This window comes from Myotis davidii, unplaced genomic scaffold, assembly GCF_000327345.1.
Source record: "Myotis davidii unplaced genomic scaffold, ASM32734v1 scaffold328, whole genome shotgun sequence".
Classification (NCBI taxonomy): Eukaryota; Metazoa; Chordata; class Mammalia; order Chiroptera; family Vespertilionidae; genus Myotis; species Myotis davidii.
The window spans coordinates 813871-820553 of record NW_006300373.1 but is presented as its reverse complement, the minus strand read 5'-3'; the positions used below and the strand labels follow the sequence as shown (position 1 = coordinate 820553).

Genomic DNA, 6683 nt, shown 5'->3' with positions numbered 1-6683 from the left:
CCTGGGACACATATGTTGAAAGAATAGACACAAAATATATGCATGGATAGGGATGCCTAAGGGGAGATAAGGGATGGGTAAGGGGATCAGGGATTTAAACAATTAAAACAGCCGGGCAGGTGTGGCTCAGTGGGTCCATAAAAATATATATATTAAAAATAAAATAAATAAAAAATTAAAACAAAACCCACGGGCGACATAGTGTGTCACCTCCCTAGGAGTAAGCCCTCTCAACTCTTGGCACCTGAAGTTAGAAAAGAAAAAAATGGTAAGAGGACGAGAAAAACAGCACCTGGGAGAAGCAGTGGGTCAATGGGTGTGTTTTGAATGAGTGGAGGCAGCGTATGGTGCAGAGGTGGCATTTTAGGGACCTTGGTGATCATGAGAGGAGACGCCAGGCCAGTGCCTGGAGGTGGAGGCGGAGGGAGGCGCAGTGCATTTGGGCAGGACTTCTGTCTGGTCTGGCGAAGATGACTGGGTGCCTCTGGGGGGAAGCCGTCATTATCTGCAAAACCCACTTACAGGGGCGCCCCTCCCTGACAGGCGGATAGATGGAGCATTCCTGTAATTGTATGGTAATCACGCTCCCAAAGTGGCTTGGGAAGTTTGGTGTCTGGGGCGGGCTCTGCGTCACCCCCTGCGAGTTGCTTCACCCTCTTAATTTGCTTCGTAAATCCCTTTTTTCAGAGGGTGACTTACAGTAAAAGCGGTTTATCTCCCTGGCGGTCTGTCAGCCGGCCCCGGGCCGCGGGGCCCTGAAATGATAATGGATGCGGCTGCGGTGACCCTCCCCGCGTGTGCGGCGGCTTCTGAGTCATGGAGGCGGGAGGTTGAAATGAATTTCTGCAGCTCGAGCATTAAGTGGCCGTGGCCTGGACCAGGCCTTTGAACGCCGGCCATGTGCGCGCAGGGCCGGACTCTGAAACCCTTGTCATTCGGGGGTGGGACTTGCCCCGGGGTAGCCGTCCCCACTCCCGTCCCCACTCCCGTGCGATGCCGTGTGCACAGAAAGACATCATGGCATTCTGGTTGCTGTCATTTTCCTAAGATATATTTTCTTTCCTTTTTTAAATCTTTTTTCAAAATATTTTTATTGATTTCAAAGAGGAAGGGAGAGGGAGAGAGAAACATCAATGGTGAGGGAGACTCATGGATCGGCTGCCTCCTGCACGCCCCCTACTGGGGATCAAACCTGCACCCCAGCAGGTGCCCTGATCGGGAATCGAGCCGTGACCTCCTGCATTTCCTTTAAGGACGACGGGCATGGACGTCGAGGAAGAATGCTCTCACTTCCTGTGCTATTTGTCACTGCTCGTCCCCTTGTGTGGGTGCGAGATGCCCACAGACCCTTGTCCCTCTCGCCTTGGAGAAGTGGACTGTGTCTTCCTGACCCTTGAGAGGGGCTGCCTCTGGCTGCCTCAGGCCCAGACGATGCCAGACGAGAAGGGGGTTCCAGGCTTAGATTTCAGGAGCAGCGATGGCGGCTTCCCCTTTGGGTCTCTTCTAACGCTGGCTCTTGGGGTCCGACCACCATGTAAAGAAACCCAAGCGGGTTCCACGGGGAGTCCGCGTGGAGAGAGACGGGAGTCCCAGGCTGCCAGCCCTCTCTGCCCAGGTGCCAGGCCCGGGGCGGGGGGCGGGAGGGCTGCCTGAGATGTGGGGGCTCAGCCGCCATCCCCTGGCACCTAGAGAGATCCCAGCCAGGCCAGCAGAGCGGTCACCGCGACAGCCAAGTGCGGCGGTTCTTCCTCCGAGACTGAGCCCGGAACAGGGACACGAGCCATACTCACCCCCACACACAACCAAACCAAACAAGGACAGCAAAACCTTAAAAAAATCACCTTTTCCTAGAAAATGTGAGCCAAGGGGCCGCCTCAGGTGTCCACATGGCTCCCAGGTGCTCGCTCCGGGACAGCGGGGCGTGTTTAATCCCTCCCAGCCCCAGTGGTAAGCAAGGGTTCATGACAGCGCGTTTCCCACGGAACGTCAGGAGACACGGAGGGGAAGGGGCCAGGCTGGACGATGGCTTTTCACCTGCGCTCAGTCTGCAGGCGGGAATAAGGCCCCAGCTCTCCCCCGTCGGCTCCCAACACGCCCTATTACCCTCCCCGTTCCCTGTGAGCGTGAGCGCCGACACCAAGGACACATCACACCTGGTACCTAACGCTTAGCCCATCATACAGGTGCTTACACGTCAATAAAAGTGACTACACACAAATACCACATCCTCTACCGCCGCCCCAGCCACCCTCCCAGAACACGCTTTGGAATCCAGAGAAGGAAGCCCTTGGAAACACACTCACGGACACATTTTTTAAAAAAAATAATAATAATAAGGGGAATCGCACAGTAAAGGAGGTCAGATACACATCTGAAAAGAAAATCAAATGTCCCTTCAGAAAGGAGTGGAAGGCTCAGTTCAGAAGGAGAAAGAGGAGCGAGATCGTGCAGGTCTGTGAGGGGTCCTGCCCCCCCATCCCGTCCTAAGAGGTAAAACCCCGAGCGTATTTTTGTTGGTTAATGTGGGACGTGGAGCTCTGTCGATTCTGAAGGGGCTGACTTTAATATCAGGGCATTAAATACGTTAATGTAAACAACGCACTGGACTGGAGGAAAGTACTAACCAAATGCTGAGCATCGCCGCGTGTGTGAGTGTGTGTGTGTGTGTGTGAGTGTGTGTGAGTGTGAGTGTGTGTGAGTGTGAGTGTGTGTGAGTGTGAGTGTGAGTGTGTGTGAGTGTGAGTGTGAGTGTGTGTGAGTGTGAGTGTGAGTGTGTGTGAGTGTGAGTGTGAGTGTGTGTGAGTGTGAGTGTGAGTGTGTGTGAGTGTGAGTGTGAGTGTGTGTGAGTGTGAGTGTGAGTGTGTGTGAGTGTGAGTGTGAGTGTGTGTGAGTGTGAGTGTGAGTGTGTGTGAGTGTGAGTGTGAGTGTGTGTGAGTGTGAGTGTGAGTGTGTGTGAGTGTGAGTGTGAGTGTGTGTGAGTGTGAGTGTGAGTGTGTGTGAGTGTGAGTGTGAGTGTGTGTGTGTGAGGGTACGGAGTGTAAAGTGGTAGCTTTCCTCCTCTGGGGCCTTTGCTTCCTGGATCTAACACGATAGGAGAACCGGGTGAACAGACGGGAGGAGGGGGCAGTGGGCAGAGGAGCCGCTCTGGCAGCCCGGGCCGTGCCAGGCTCCCCGTGGCAATCAGCGGGAGGTGCGAGACAAGCGAGTTCTGTTTGTTTCTAAACTTTGGCGGTAACGTGCCAACGCTTGCTGGTGATGCGCACACATTAGAGCTCTCGGGGTCTGTGCGCACACATGCCGCTCATTTGCACGCTGCCACGTGGCACAAGGAGAGGGTGCGGAGCGGAGAGGCGGCCGCTCCTCCCTGGAATGAATGTCACCGGCGCCTGGGTCCCCTGAGGCCCCACAAGGTTTTTAGAGAGAGAGGAAGGGAGAGGGAGAGAGAGAGAGGAATATTGATGACAGTAACATCGATGTGAGAGAGGAAGGGAGAGGGAGAGAGAGAAGAATATTGATGACAGTAACATCGATTGGCTGCCTTCTCTTCTGCATGACCCCCACCGGGGATGGAGCCTGCAACCTGGGCTTGTGCCCTGACCGGGAATTGAACCGGCGACCTCTAGGTTCAAGGGTCAATGCTTAACCACTGAACCACACTGGCCAGGCCGTGGATGCTGTTTGCCACGGTGATTCAGGCACCGGGCTGGGACCCTCCGTGTCACAAAAATAGCTGTGGACCATGTCTCTGGCCCCTTTTCCACGGGGACTCGGCACAGAGGGGTCTGGTCTGGCTTCCTTGGCAAAGGTCTGGCCAGACATTCCTGGGAGCTGTCTCTGCCGAGGACGCCTGAGGCTGGAAGGGACTGGCGCTACGTGGGCCCCCTGGTGGTCGGCCGGTCGATCCTTCCTGTGAGCCTGCTCCACGTCGGGTAGACCAGGACTCCGTGCCCAACGCCAAACGCCGGTCACGCCAACCGCTGTCTAAGGGCTGAAGTCCACGCGAGGTCTGGCTCTTGGTCACACATGAGGCCGGGAACATCTGGGCTTGGAGGTCACAGGGGCCTCTGATGCCCAGCGGTTCTCCACGTGCCCAGCTGCGGGGCCCGAACCAACAGCCGCATGGCAGAGCGGCTCCCGTCAGTAATCCTCTCTTGGAGAACATCACTCCTCAGTGCACATCCCCAGCTTTCGCCTGAGAGCCCAGGAGGCAGTGCTCACGGCAGGAGGTGAGAGACTGGTTGGGAAAGGCGACGTCGGAAGTCCCAAGATTTCGGTCGAAGAAAGGTGACCGCGGGGGAGGCTGTGGAAGAACCTTAGGATCAGAGGGGCCGGCCGGCTTGAAGTCCCAGGGTGGTTCCACCGTTCCCGTCTCTGGGTGGCCTGTGCCACCTCGGACGAGCCATTGGATCTTCTCTGCCTCGGTTTCCTTACCTGTCACATGTGAATCATCACGGCCCTGGTCCTGCCAACCTCACGGCGGGCAGGAGGGGGGGAGCGAGTAGGGGTTTGGTGAGGATTTTAACATGTTTTGCAAACTTGAAAGTATGGCTACAGAAAAGAGACCATTATCTGGTCATGAGGGTGACTAGGCATGGTTCCTGCCCGAGCTGTTCTCACTGTGGTCGGGGAGATAAGACAACCCGTGAAGCCATGATAGAACTGCACGCACAAGGCGGTGTCCGACGAACTGCAGGGCTGTTCGGTGCCCACTGGGTGCAGAAATCAGGGCCAGGAAGAGAGTCAGGGAAAGCTTCCAGACACTGGGGCCCCGGGGGTTGCCTGGGAAGCGGAAACTGGTCGCAACGGGAAGTCTGAAATGACGTAAAATCATTGTTGCCGAGAGACTTTCTCCGAGGGTCACGGTCGAGGGGGTCCTTGGACCCATACGGTGGTGATGGTCACCCTCACACACACTCACCTCTACCTGACCTTGTGCGTTCCAGGGCGTCGGAGGAATTCCTGAGAGGGCCCATTTCCTCCGACGCAGACCGTGTTCTCTCCGGGCGGCCAGTCTGCGGGAACCACCGTGTGGCTATCAAGTCTCTGTATTCAAGTCCCAGTTCCGTCTCTTCCTGGATACGTGACTCCCAGCACGCATTTCCCCAGCTGGACCCCGCTTCCTTCTTCGGTACCTGTGTCGTGACTTTGGAAAGAGGTCACGGATGTAGATGGACCTGAGCACGTGAAAACGGTGGCTAAAGGGATGTCCGCGAGGCAGGGACCTTTGAGCTGACAGCGAAGAATCTAGAGGAAAAAGTTAGTTCACGAATTTGGGAGCGAGAGGCATCGAGAGTAGCGCGTGCAAAGGCACTGGGGCAGCACAGGGTTTCGGATGTGGACTCCAGTGTGGCTGAGAGGGAGAAGGGTGTGGCGCTATGGAGGTGGGAGGGGGAGGTGCGGTCACATCACCATGGAGCCTTGGAGGCCTGGCCAGAGGGGTGGCAAGTCGGTGCCATATCTAACGGGGTGGGGGGAGGCCTTTGGAGGGTTTTAGGTAAAAAAGAGATATGCAGTTCAGGCTGGGAGTGTCTGCCTTGGGCTTCCACTCGTTCCTGTAAGTCCCATATCATAACACTTAGGGACACTGGGTGTCATTATCTGCCCCAACCCCAGAATGTGTGTTTTTTGAGGGCAAGATCTATGATGCTTTTGTCACTGCATCTCTAACACCGAGTCCAGTGCCTGACCTAAAATTCACTTCTCGAATGGAACCAAATTTGAAAAGTTAATTAGATTACCAAGGGAGCGTCTGGCAAATGCTAACGGAACCAGGTGCCCAGGGTTGAAGGGGCTCAAAGCAGAAGTCCATCCCTTCCAGGTGGGGTAGTCAGGGAAGGCTGCCTGGGAGAGGAGGCCTTGAGTCCGAGGCCTGAAAAATGAATAGGTTGGAGAGGGGGGAGGGGCGGCGAATCAAGGCAGCGGAAGCCAGGTGTTCATCCGTGGCTAGTGTTCATCTCAGCACTCCCAAAGCTAAGTGGGTTAGAAACACACACAACAGATCATTCTGGAAAAACTGAGCAAACGCGAGCTCGCTGCTCCAGCGTGGATCCACCCTCCGGGTTGATGCAGTGGACGGGGAATGCCCTGGGGTGGGGGTGGGGGTCGGGGGTTCAGAAAAAAGAGCCCCCCCCCCATACATCAGCTGGTAAATCTCACCGGGGCCGTGACGGCCAGACCTGTCGCGTCCCTCATAACGTCCCACTATTCCTCGGCAGACACTGCTGCCCGTCTGAGGTGCAGCCGCACTGCAGTCACCTGTATTTAAAGCTAATGGATTTGAAATAACCTGCAGGCTTCCACTTTAATGAGCGTTAGATTAATGAAAAAGGACCTTTTGCCTCAGATTGCATGACAACATTTTCAAATTACATTCCTGGAACAGAGAATTCACTTATTCGGAGTAATTGGATGCTGACTCGGGTTAATACGTACAATGTCCTTAAATGAAAATGTTCTATTGTAAGTGGAACTGTATGATACCTGAGGCCTTCTCAATAGATTTGCCTGGACTCTGAGTTAATTATACTGCATGCTATTTTTTGAATGAATTCAAGCATGAATTCTACAGGGCAGAGATTGGGATAATTATATTCAATTCTGCTGGGTGCCCCGCTGAAAGAATTGACCTTTTAGATAAAACGAGTCTCCGAGCAGGAAACCTGAAGAAAGTCGACACAAAGCCG

At 54.9% G+C, this 6683-nt stretch overlaps 1 protein-coding gene across 1 annotated transcript in view; it reads left to right on the top strand.

Annotated features, from left to right (window-relative positions):
* The window catches only part of SALL1 (spalt-like transcription factor 1), a 189243-nt gene that overhangs the window by 71281 nt on the left and 111279 nt on the right, over window positions 1–6683 (top strand).